Genomic DNA, 14133 nt, shown 5'->3' on the forward strand with positions numbered 1-14133 from the left:
CCAATGCTCTCCCCGTCCCTAAATTTTCTCATTTTTTTGCTCCTGTTGAGCATTTTTTGAATCCCTGTTTTTGTTTTTCCCCTGAAAAAAATCCAAAAAAAATATAAAATCGTTTCAAAAAGTATAAAAAAATATAAAACAACAAAAACAAAAAAAAGTTCTTTTCAGAACTACCTCCAATTTATAAAAAAATGCATTTTTTTTTTTTTAAAAAGTGTCATTCTTTTTCTCAATCGTACGCTCACCGGTGCGCGTACCAGGCGCTCCCTCGGCGCAAATTAAAAAATTTTTTTATGACCCCCACATCAAACCTAGGGGGTCAGGGGGGGTGTACCCTGCCCCCTTTTGCTCATTTCCCCCTTTGATTTTTACCACCTCAATCCTACCGAGGTACAAGATGGTGTCCGCTGCGGACTGTTTCGAATGTTTACAGACACCCGAGAGCCAATCAGCTTTCCGTACGCAAGTCGCGTGGCGCGCTTTGAGCGCTCCCCTGCGCGCGTACCGGGGTGCGGCTCTAGATATATATATTTTTTTGAACCTAAATTACTCAAAATCCACTGGAGCACATATCTCGAGACATAGCAAAGGCACATCGGGCTACCAGTCCCTACAATTTTGACAAATTAGGTGGAAATCCATTCAGCCGTTCGGGCTAAAAGTGACATCGACCGCCCTATGGAAATTAACATGGGGAAAACGCGTTTTGGGACCCCCCTTTTATCTCGGCCCCCGCTTGACGCATCCCCCCTAAACTTTCAGAGAAGGACCGGAGCTCCACGAGGCCATTTTGAGGAAATTTTCAGGCAGATTCGTCAACCGGCGCCAAAGTTATTCCAAATAGAATTTTGAGATTTAACATTGAAAAAAATCCTAACTATAACTACCTACAATATATGTATTTGTAAATATATATATATATATATATATATATATATATATATATATATATATATATATATATATATATATATATGAAAGAGTTGCCACTCCGTGGCCAAGCACATGCGGGTAAGTATCGCCAACCACCAGGAGTAGCCCACGCACCCACAGTCTTCATTGGTGGTGCGTTGTTTGCCGTCACTCACTGAAAGACTGTCCATGATGAAGGGCGCCATGCTCTAAATGCATAGACAGCGCTTTTTTTTATGAGGACTGTGGGTGCGTGGGCTGCTCCTGGTGGTTGGCCAATGGAGGGGCAACTCTTTCTTGTAAATATTGTGGTTGAGCCTAGATCCCGGCTGAGCACTACCGCAAAACCAGGGCGGGTCTGCCGCGATGTACTTCGTCAGCAGCAACGGAGCAGGAAGCGCTATGGAAAATGGGGTACCGCTCTGCAGTACACTGGATATTCTCTCTTTCACAAACTTACAAGTGAGATGACGGCAGAAAGCCACTTGGGGGTGATGCTACACTACCAGTCCCATCATGCAATTTTACAATATACCTGATGTGGCCTCATGAAAATAAAAGAGGGTATTTACCGGTGGTGCGTTGTTTGCCGTCACTCACTGAAAAACTGTCCATGATGAAGGGCGCCATGCCCGAAACACGTAGACAGCGCTGATTTTAATGAGGACTGTGGGTGCTTGAGCAGCTCATGGTGGTTGGCGATACCTACCTGCATGTGCTTGGCCAACGGAGTGGCAACTCTTTCTTTCATATATATATATATATATATACATATATATATATATATATATATATATATATATATATATATATATATATATATATATATATATATATATATATATATATATATATATATATATATATATATATATTCAATGAAAAAAACATTGGTTTTAGGCCATATATAGTTAGGGATTTGCATTTACAAAACCTTATTTTACTCGCATAAAACCATTGAAATTCCATATATAGTTATAAGCGCTAACTATATATCGCGCACCCGCAATCCACTGCTGATGATGTCACATATTACATCATTCATGACATGGTTAGTGACATCACTGATGACATCACTGATGACATCTCAAATGACATCATCCAGTGACTGTATGTTTCTGTAAAGTTAAAATATCTCTTACATATTGAAGAATGAGTGGATATATAAGTGTCTGGATGAAGGATTTAGTAGGTGCATGACTGACTATATGAGTGAGTGATTAAATGTGTCTCACTGAGTGCATGGGTTAATGACTAAACTGTCTCAATTTGTGCATCATTATGTCTGTTGTTCTGTAAACTGTTCCATGTGTTGATAAGTAGCTATATGAGTAACTATATGGGTTATTGATTGGTTGCCCAAGTATTTGTATGGGATACTGAGTGAGTGTGTGTGGGTAGCTGGGAGGTGTGTGACTCTGTGCATAGATGTGTGAGCAGTTGATTCACTAGATGTATGGTTTCAAAAGTGCATGTGGAAACAGCTGTATGGGCGGTTGACTGTGTGCATGAGTGTATTGGTGAGTGAATGGAAATCTCAGTGCTACATGTCAAAGTAAGTACATATGTAAAACACAGTACATGTGAGAGTTGACATATATAAATAACTGTGCATAAGAGCCAGTGAATGTGTGAGTGGCTGTATGGATCATTGTGAACTTGTATCAGGGATTGTATAAGAGAGTAAATATGTGTTAGTATATGTTTGAATAAGTAAAGTTTGTATAACTGTATATTTGAGGAAATGGAGGTGTGATTGATTCTTTGCATGACTGACTAGGTGTGTGAGTAACTCCATGGATGAGTGACAGTCTGTGAGTGTCTGTTTACACTGATTGTATCTAAGGTTATATTAGAGTCTGAAGAGGTTCATCGTATTATCACATGAATGATATCATCAGTGATGTTATCAGTCATGTCAAATGAGATGTTTTCAGTGATGTCATCAGTGATGTCATTTGAGATGTCATCAGTGATGTCATCAGGGATGTCACTAACCATGTCATGAATGATGTAATATGTGACATCATCAGCAGTGGATTGCGGGTGCGCGATATATAGTTAGCGCTTATAACTATATATGGAATTTCAATGGTTTTATGCGAGTAAAATAAGGTTTTGTAAATGCAAATCCCTAACTATATATGGCCTAAAACCAATGGTTTTTTCATTGAATTTTCAAGGTTTTGTAAATGCAAATTCCTAACTATATATCCACTATAACCTATGGTTTTTTCTGTGAATTTCATTGGTTTTTTAATAGCAAATATGAAAAGCTTAAAAATGTCAAGTACGTGATAAATAAAAACAATTTCGTATTTATGCACGCTGATGTGCTTTGAACGCTGCACCCCCCCCCCTCCCCTCTTTTGTCTTAGTAGTACTCTCTCTTTGCAGATACTGAAGGGTAGTTAACACAGGCCTTTACCCCCGTTGTAATCCGTCGTGGCTGCTTGTCTCTCCATTTGATTGATTGTTGTCCAATCATTTACTGTTTTAGAATTGGTTCTCTTTGGATCATTCTCTATTTACAAACAAGCACAAAGTCGCAATACTCTGTTTAGTCTGTGCAGATAGTGAAAAAACGTGTAAAAAAAATAAAAGTAATCGAGCAAAATCAGTAGGCCACTAATTGGATCTCTTTTTGATCTCGCTAAAATAGAAATATTAGGAACAACCCTTCATGAGAAATACGAAAATAGTGAGATGAACTGAGCTCCACACCATGAGGGCTGCAAGACAGCTCGGCTCCATCACCCATCCCGCACAAAATAACGACAAACCCTATGCAAATATTAAAAATATAGACAACACACCAGCAAAGAAACAGGGTAAAACATTTTATTAAAAAACTATTTACATAACGTTGGTTTATAAGATGATGTCAGTAGTGGACCGATGTGTGAATAGATCGAAAGCAGCACAAGGCTCCAAGATCCGGATGGCAAGCTCCTGGATGTTGGGTGCCATAGTTTAGAGTTCTGAATTTGAGCCTTTTTCAATGTCTGTGCTTTGTTGAATCAAATTTGCGGCTTGACACAAAGCTGACTCAAGCGTTGCTACTGATGCTATGCAGACCAAAACTGGTTTTCAGTTTGTACATTTTTCTAGATTTTTAATCCAAGTTTGGTTGACTTTGTAGAACGATGGCTTCAAATTTTCAACATACGGTGTGGTGGCGCTGACTGGGAGGGGGCGCTTCGCTCCTGCCCCCTCCCCAAGTAAGATTTTCATACGTGAAAGTACGTTAATGGTTTTGGTCCCTGAGATGCTTCGATGTCACTGCCATTCTCAAATAGCATAAGTTCTGGATGTTGGGTGCCATAGTTAAGAGTTCTGAGCAGCGCTTGTAACACTGTCTGAAGCTTATTTCCACCTACTGCAGCTTCACTATTCTCAAAGTAAGTGAATGTCGTTTGTGGACCTGACTGCATTAGAAAACAATGTGATATGTTACCTTCCTAAACAGCTTGACGGAGGCCCCTGAGGGGCGGTGTGATGGCCATGGACTCGGAGAAGACGCTTGGCTCCGACACCCTCCCCAAGTCTTATAGCACTGGTGTAGCCTGAGATCGCCCCCGACATAGGCGGCCGGCTCCCGGGATCCGGCGGAACTTTTTGCCTTTTGATGACTCTTCAATTCTGAACCTTGTCCCATCTAGCTGAGTTGCGCCCACTCTTGCGGCTACAGCGTCTTGCCCACCATCCAGCTGAATTGCGCCCACTCTTGCGGTGCAGCGATAGGCGACTGCCACAGGACTCTCAAAATGGCGGCCGGCTCTTCGGTTTTGGGCCTGGTCCACTAAAATGGCCCTGGGACACCTTTGAACTCGGACGCTTCCCTGATAGGGCTTGGGTCCCATTCTCGAAAAGCGTCCCCTCAGCCGTGAAGATTCTACAAAAGTCTTGGGGGCCTCCGACTCCCGCAGGCTTCTGGTGGGGAGCGGCTGCCATGATTGCTCGTGGAATGGCCACGACGGAGCTACGAGATGGTAGTGGTCTCATGCTGACGCCAGCTTTAGTCTGAAACATCCAGAAACACTGTAGACTACCAATTCGATCAGTTCCGGTAGCGCCCCAACATGACCCGGAAGAGAAGAACTTGCCCTCCCCTCTTTGACTGATGGTTCTTGTTGCCTGTCCCCTCTGTTGTCATTTAACAGAACTTTTTGGACTGCTGAAAGGAGTTGTGTTCCGAACGCTGGTTGGTGGAGACATTTTGACTATATTCTTGACCTACGTTGTCGCGTAATGCGTTATATGACACGCCGCGTTACCGCACCCGGAAGTGATCCGCGGCGCGGCGCGCAGCGCGCAACGTAAGCATAACAGGACATGTGACTTGTTAATAAAACTTTTCATTGGTTCATTTTACTTTTGTTAATTTAATGATGAAAAGCTTGGTCATATGACCTAAAAATTACGCTTTTTATTGTTTTCGAACAATATTTTTTTTTCAAACATATGTTATAATATTCCAGGCTAATGTACTTTCCCGGAAAATTTACAACTATCTTGTAAGTAAAATATATTCCTTTTTCGAGAAAAAGGGCGTTTCTTCCTTCCATGACGGAGCCGTTGAGTAAAAGAGATTCGGCCTGCTATCTTAGTCGCCGATACGCCTGATTATCAGATTCTTATCGATCACTTTATATTGCAGACATGAAAAACACAACTGCCCTTAAGCATTTATCTTTACTGCGTTCCTACATATTATACCTTTTATCCGTCATGTAATTGGACTGCTTTATTTCACTTGCCTTTACTGATTCGAAAACAGTGACTAAAAGTAAAAACTTTACCAATGTAAATACTACTACCGTGTTTTGTTTTAAAAACCTTTATTGTGAAAATGTCAGTATACAAATACGGGCCTATAACCACGTGGGCCGGCCACGGAGCAAACTGAAATCGTATATGATGAGGAGACATTTACACTGTAGAAGAACGTAACGAGCGGGCCATTAGGTTGCAAGAACAAAGGTGTCTAACAGTTGCGGAATCGGTGGACGTACATTTTGTAATTAAAATACGATACAGCCACTTACAATAACATTTTCTAGATATACATTTGTGGGCAAGGAGTTACGAGTCCCATTTATACCGGCGCCATTTTGGGCGAGGCCGGGCAGGTCCAAGATATAGTCAAAATGTCTCCACCAACCATCGGCCAGACCAGAACCCCTTTCGGCCCTTTATGCTACAAGATGGTGTCTTCCATTCAGAAAATAGTGTTGGCAGCATTTTGAAAGGAAACAGAAACAGCCATTCTCCTAGTGAGTTTCACATTGTTACATTTAGGAAGAATGTTGAAGAGTAGTATGTGGAAAATCTGAAGCCATTTTTCTACAAACTCTCAATCAGACTTGGATGGAAAAAAAAAACCTGAAGAATGTACAAACTGAAAACCAATTTTTGTCTGTATAGCATCAACAGTAACGCTTGAGTCAGCTTTGTGTCAAGCCGCCATTTTCATTCAATCAATAGCGTCCCGCTGCACACATTCAGGGACCTGGTCGTGTCTTCAGATGAAACGGATTGTAGGAAAAGAAGCAGAAAGGAAAAGGAAAAAAGTTCCGCCGCACCTCGGGAGCCGGCCGCCTATGTCATGTGCCAACTTTGGCCACACCAGGGCAATAGTGAAGCTGCAGCAGGTGCAAATAAGCTTCAGACAGTCTTACAAGCACTGCTCAGAACTCTCAACTGAGGCACTCAACATCCAGGACTTGCCATTCGGATCTTGGCGCCTTGTGCTGGTTCCGACCTATTCACACATCAGTCCACTACTGACATCACCTCATAAGCCAACGGGGCACCCCACGCCGACTTTCGGCGCAGCATTGTAGGATGGCCACACCAGTGCGGCCACTTGCTGGACACCACCTCGGTGCCATCCGGATCTCGGCGCGTTCGAGTCACTGTGCCGGAAGAGTGACCGGAACTCAGCTGAACACGCCGTCTTTCGGCGCAGCATTGTAGGATGGCCACACCAGTACGGCAATTTGCTGGACACCACCTCGGTGCCATCCGGATCTCGGCGCGTTCGAGTCACTGTGCCGGAAGAGTTTCCGCAACTCAGCTGGACACGCCGTCTTTCGGCGCAGCATTGTAGGATGGCCACACCAGTGCGGCAATTTGCTGGACACCACCTCGGTGCCATCCGGATCTCGGCGCGTTCGAGTCACTGTACCGCAACAGTGACCGCAACTCAGCTGGACACGCCGTCTTTCGGCGCAGCATTGTAGGATGGCCACACCAGTGCGGCAATTTGCTGGACACCACCTCGGTGCCATCTGGATCTCGGCGCGTTGTGCTGCCTTCGGCCTATTCGCACATCGGTCCGCTACTGACGCCGCCTCACGTGCCAACGGATTTTCTACGCTTTTTGTAGCCCTATGCCGCATAACAGGTCATGTGACTTGTTTATAAAACTTTTCATTGGTTCATTTTACTTTTGGTTTCCTAAAGATGGAAGGCTTGGTCATATGACCTAAAAATAACACTTTTCATTGGTTTAGAACATTTTTTTTTCCCAAACGATGAAAGCCCCACCTTGTTTCTGGATCATTCAGACTGAAGCTGGCGTCAGCATGAGAGCACCACCATCTCGTGGCTCCGTCGTGGTCATTCCGCGAGCAATCATGGCAGCCGCTCCCCACCGGAAGCCTGCGGGAGTCGGGGGCCCCCAAGACTTTTGTAGAATCTTCACGGCTGAGGGGACGCTTTTCGAGAATGGAGCCCAAGCCCTAGCAGGCAAGCGTCCGAGTTCCAAGGTGTCCCAGGGCCATTTCAGTGGACCAGGCCCAAAACCGAGGAGCCGTCCGCCATTTTAAGAGCCATGTGGCAGCCGCCTATCGCTGCACTGCAAGAGTGGGAGCAACTCAACAACATGGTGAGCGAGACGCTGTAGCCGCAAGAGCGGGCGCAACTCAGCTAGATGGCCGCCACCTGGGGAGGCCCGTTCACGCCGCCTCCCCCACCCCCGGGCCGCCGCACGCCAATTTTCGGAGCAGCATTGTAGGATACCAAAACCAGTGCGGCAGTTTACTGGACATCACCTGGGTGCCTGTCGTACATGTTGTGTCAGCCATGTGACACTGGACACAGTCCCATCAACATCTCAACGCGTTCTGCTGCCTTGGGACTATTCGCACAACAGACCGCTACTGACGAGGCCTCCCCCCGCACCACCCGGGACGCCCCACGCTGTTTTTCTGTGCTGCATTGTAGGATCCCAAAACCAGTGTGGCACCCAGGCGACATCACCTGGGTGCCGTCCAGAACTCTGCACGTTGTGCTGCCTTGGGACTATTCGCACAAAAGACAGCTTCTAACCATTGTTGCTTTTTGTGTTGAAAAATGTTTAAATGTTTTTAGTTTTTGTTCCGTTCGTTATAGTTAATAGTTAATAAAGTTTTATAATCTTACTTTGTTGGAGTGTTATCTATTTTTTTAAAAACGGGTGAATGGGGCCTTGAATCGGGTTATTGTCATGTGTGGGCTTTGGAAGTGTGCTGCTGCAGGATCGGACATTTCAAACTCAAATGCACGTTCTTTTTCTTACCTTTCCGAAGCATGGAGCGCAATAGCAGGCAGAGAAAGGGTGATGCACGTGTTGAACACTACCTGACCTGGCAAGTTGCTGGCAGTGCCCCCCCGCCCGCTCCTAAAAGAGGGCACACACACACCGCCGCCCCGAGTACTTCACAAATCTTTAAAAGACCATGCGCTTGTTCATGAGGCTTAAATGGTTTATCACCTCTTCTAGAACCCCTGCATCGACCCTCTGACGTTTCCTGGAAAAATTACCATGTAACACAATACCAAGCCCTGTCAGCTGAAACCCCCAAGGAATCGTGGGGCATATTATCAAGGGGGTTTATCTCCGCTTTTTTGGCTTTAAAAGCCATGAAAGCGGAGATAAAATTATCTCCCTATTACCAAGCTGTCGCTAACACCAGTTAGTGACAGCTAAAAGGAGATAGCGACCATCTTGGGCCCCGCTTTGCATGTCAGTGATACTTATCACTAATGACATGCAAAGTGGCGTACCAAGATGTTAGCGACTGGAAACAGTCCCTAACATCGCTATCTTCTATTACCAACTTTTGGAGATATTCGCGCTAAGCGCGAATATCTCCAAAATCTAACACCTGCCCTGAGCAGTTCTTAGCCATGTTATCCAATGGGAGGTGGATAACATGGCTAAGAGCATTTGCTCGATAATACATGAATATCGCTGACTTTTCTGCGATAATAGCAAGGTTTATCTGCGATGAAAATCGCCGATGTGCGGCGATAATTTTTGTCTCTAAACAAGTTAGAGACAAAAATTATCGCTAGTTGTTCGTAATATGCCCCCGGGTTTTTGCTTGCAGAAATCGGGAGGCGGGAGACTAGCACTGAAATCAGTAGTCACACGCCTGAATCAGGAGGGTTGGCATGTCTGAATTCTCTACAGCTGGGGCCATAAACTACATCCGCAGGGGTAGGTGATAGCCTGGGACCAGCCTGGCATCTAAAATGGCTGCCGTGCACGACAAAATTGTGGCATTGGAAAAAAGGCAAGATGGCGCAGCCGCTGGAAGAGATGTATCAACATATACGAGCCTCCTCAGCCACCCTCAGGAAACATAGGGGATTAGGATACGTCTCCCGCACCCCCTTATACCTAGTAATTTAATTAACGAAGCACAAAATGGCGAATTCCCGTTTCGCTACCAGTTTGCGGCCCAGTTCGCGGCCCGTGAAGCGCTTCTACCGTGAAAAATCATTTTTTTTTTCTTTTCCCCACGGGACCCTTTAATAACCCCAACAACATTCCTAGGGGGTCAAGAGGGGGATACCTTGCCCCCTTTCATTAAATTCCCCCTTAGTTTTTCACCTCTTCTTCTCTCTCGATCCTACCGAGAGACAAGATGGCGGCCGCTCCGGACTGTCACGCAGCAAAATAAAAAAAAGCTCACGCACAGCCGCTGGAAGAGATGTATCAACATATATCAGCCTCCTCAGCCACCCTCAGGAAACATAGGGGATTAGGATACGTCTCCCGCACCCCCTTATACCTAGTAATTTAATTAACGAAGCACAAAATGGCGATTTCCCGTTTCGCTACCAGTTTGCGGCCCAGTTCGCGGCCCGTGAAGCGCTTCTACCGTGAAAAATCATTTTTTTTTCCTTTTCCCCACGGGACCCTTTAATAACCCCAACAACATTCCTAGGGGGTCAAGAGGGGGATACCTTGCCCCCTTTCATTAAATTCCCCTTTCGTTTTTCACCTCTTCTTCTCTCTCGATCCTACCGAGAGACAAGATGGCGGCCGCTCCGGACTGTCACGCAGCAAAATAAAAAAAAGCTCACGCACAGCCGCTGGAAGAGATGTATCAACATATATCAGCCTCCTCAGCCACCCTCAGGAAACATAGGGGATTAGGATACGTCTCCCGCACCCCCTTATACCTAGTAATTTAATTAACGAAGCACAAAATGGCGAATTCCCGTTTCGCTACCAGTTTGCGGCCCAGTTCGCGGCCCGTGAAGCGCTTCTACCGTGAAAAATCATTTTTTTTTCCTTTTCCCCACGGGACCCTTTAATAACCCCAACAACATTCCTAGGGGGTCAAGAGGGGGATACCTTGCCCCCTTTCATTAAATTCCTCTTTCGTTTTTCACCTCTTCTTCTCTCTCGATCCTACCGAGAGACAAGATGGCGGCCGCTCCGGACTGTTTAGAATGTTGACAGACACCGGAGAGCCAATCAGCTTTCTGCGCGCAAAGTTCCGATAAGCGAAAAGTAAGCGGACCGGATCGCTGCCCGGAGCGCTGTTACAGATATATATCTTGATTTAAACGTTAATTTCTCAAAATCCACTGAAGCACATATATTGAGACCTAGCAAAGGCACATCGGGCTACCAGTCCCTACAATTTTGCCAAGTTTCGTGCAAATCCATTCAGCCGTTCGAGCTAAAAGTGAGGCCAACCGCCCTATGGAAAACTCAATGTAAAAAACGCGTTTTGGGACCCCCCTTTTTTCTCAGCCCCCCCTTGACGAACCCCCCCAAATTTTCAGGGGCTTCTCAGAAACAAAATGTGCCATTTTCCTGAAAATTTCAGCCGATTCCGTCCACAAACGCCAAAGTTATTAGACATAGAATTTTCAGAAATCCCATAGGGAATTAAGGTAATATATATATATATATATATATATATATATATATATATATATATATATATATATATATATATATATATATATATATATATATATATATATATATATATATATATATATATATATATATATATATACATGCCTGAAGCAAGACAAGTCTCTTTTAAAAAAAATAATCTTTTTATTTTTCACATGGTTATAGCAACATTTGAGTATTTATATATTTTGTATGCACTTGGAATTTTAGGGAGATAGTGCACATTTAGCACTTTATATAAGGGTTTTTTTTGTGTTACATAATCTTATGCAGGAATTAGATGGACTTACATCAGCAAAGTATATAAACATTCAAGCAGTAATGTATACACAGGGGTGAAGTGGCGTTATAAGTATTTAGCTGAAAACAATATTAAAGTCCATTTGACTTACTGTGTAAACTGTCTAATAGGAGTATTCCTTTGTTTTAAACTTTAAAATTGGGTTACTTTTATACAGATGACATCTATTTACTTTGACACATTTATATTGGCAAAAAATATTTTTCATATTGTATTTATACTCATATATTTATATAAGTTATGGTGCACTTCTTGGTCGAAATTTATATATTTATATATTTAATATGCAATGGATTTCCATACTCTGGGCATTATTTTTCATTGTAAGGTAGACCTAATGAAACTAAACTCATGCCCAAGTGTACTGAAAGATGTCACACACATTATGATTCAGAAAGTGCAATACATATTGTCTTAAATAATAGGTGTCAATCTGAATGTATTTATACTGATATGATTGTAATGGAAATAACAAGAATTCACCCTGCTTTATTCACATCCAACACATTATGAAATGAGTTAAAAAAAACATCAACAAAAAAATGTTTGTGCACAGTCTGTTGTCCATATCCACTGCGTGTGGAAACCATGGGACAGGAAATATAAAGGTTTTTAAACTCTGCTGTATAGACGCTTCCTTATGTGATCAAGGTCACGGCAGTGACCGAAAGGCATCTTAGCATGCTGGAGCGGTAAAACTAAATAAACAGAAGTTTGGCACAAAAAGAGTAGTCCGTACCCTTTCTTTCCGCCGGAGTTTGGACGGTGGGGGAACTTGTTGTTTGAATATATATATATATATATAGTTAGCTCCTGAGGCGGAAGCCGGGAGTTTTAAAATCTTTGTATCTGCACTTGCACTCGCGCCGATTTTGTACTTGTACTTGCTATAATTTTTTTTAATTGCACCTATCTCCTCTCTTACCCATTTCACAGCTGATTAGGCGCTATCAGGAGGGGTAACGTGTTGAACCTGGAGGTTGTAATTCCCGAAGTGGCCGACATCTTGGGGCTATCAAGCAGGTAGCGGGCTAGGTTTTTTTGCCCTCCCTGCATAAAGGCAGCGACACAGCGCCTGCACAGCACTTAGTTGGCTCCTGAGGCGGAAGCCGGGAGTTTTAAAATCTTTGTATCTGCACTTGCACTCGCGCCGATTTTGTACTTGTACTTGCTATAATTTTTTTAATTGCACCTATCTCCTCTCTTACCCATTTCACAGCCGATTAGGCGCTGTTAGGAGAAGTAACGTGTTGAACCTGGAGGTTGTAATTCCCGAAGTGGCCGACATCTTGGGGCTATCAAGCAGGTAGCGGGCTAGTTTCTTTTGCCCTTCCTGCATAAATGTCAGCTGTCGGGTGTTCGCGCAGCGGGCGCGCCTCGGGCGCGCATAAGGCAAGCCCGTCTGCGCCCGTCTGTGCCCGAACGGGGCCAGGGGCAGGAAGCGCTGCTCAAATTAGAGCTTACGCTTCCCCTCAAACCAGGCTCACTTACTCTCCCAAAACTTTGCTAAACATTAGATTCAAGGAACAACTCAACTTAGCACCTACATTCTGCTGCCCAAGTAAGTTTCCTTTTCCTTTAGATGGCCCGGTAGCATGCAGGTCCTGTTCCTTCCAAAAAGATCTCACCATGACCAGCTCATTACATTTAAATAACAATCTCAAGCAAGAAAACTCCAGCCCTAAGCACATTTTGTGCAATGTCAGATCGCTAGCCAAACATCCATTTGAAATTTGGGACATGATTACGACGCATTCCCCAGAACTGTTTCTTCACCGAAACTTGCTAAATCTAACTAACCACCCTCAGATTAATCTCGCCATTCCTGATGGCTATAAATGTATCCATCTAGACAGAGAGGGAAAAATTGGGGGTGGTATTGCCATCACTTTTAGAGAAAATCTTAAGGTGAAATGGACTTCTACCATAACTTGTGATAGTCCAGGACTGGGCATTTTTAACGTTATTGGAACACCAACGGATAGCTGGAACGGAGCCCTAATTTACCGCCCACCGGGATCTATAGTCAACTTCTCCAACATTCTGACGGAACAGATAGCTTTGCAGGCCCTAGCCTCTAGCAAATTCATCCTGCTGGGGGATTTTAATTTCCACGGTGAAGACACCTCCTACCCGGATGTTAATAAGCTTATAACTAGCCTTAATCTGATGGGTCTTTCCCAAAGGGTCCTAGATCCCACCCATAGGGCTGGGCACGTCTTGGACATGATCTTCACTAATGTAGACCATCTGACATGTGACCCCCCTCCCTTTAACTTGGACCGGCCATTCCTTGGTCTTGTTCTCCATCCAAAGCCAGGTTAGTGACCCCTCAATAGGAAAACCGAGTCGAATTACAGAGCTACATACACCCTGGAATAGCCTATCCCTTGAATCCTTTAAAGAGGTATTCCGCTTATTTCCAGCAGAGAATACTCTAGCTGTCTCTGAGCCATCCCAACTGCTAGCAGGCTTCAACTCAGCCCTAGAGACCGCTTTCAACTCCTTAGTCCCCCCAAAAAATGTTTTCCGTTACAACAATGGCAATCAGCCTCCTGGTACACCCAGGAGTTTAAAATTGAAAAATCCAAGTGTAAATCCTTGGAGAAACGATGGAGAACTAGTAAAAATATTCCAGACAGACAGACCTACAAATTAGCTCTGTCCAAATACCATCAAAATATTAAATTCGCTAGGAAAATTTTTATCA

The sequence above is a fragment of the Lissotriton vulgaris genome, unplaced genomic scaffold (assembly GCF_964263255.1).
Source record: "Lissotriton vulgaris unplaced genomic scaffold, aLisVul1.2 SCAFFOLD_826, whole genome shotgun sequence".
In the NCBI taxonomy this organism is placed as follows: domain Eukaryota; kingdom Metazoa; phylum Chordata; class Amphibia; order Caudata; family Salamandridae; genus Lissotriton; species Lissotriton vulgaris.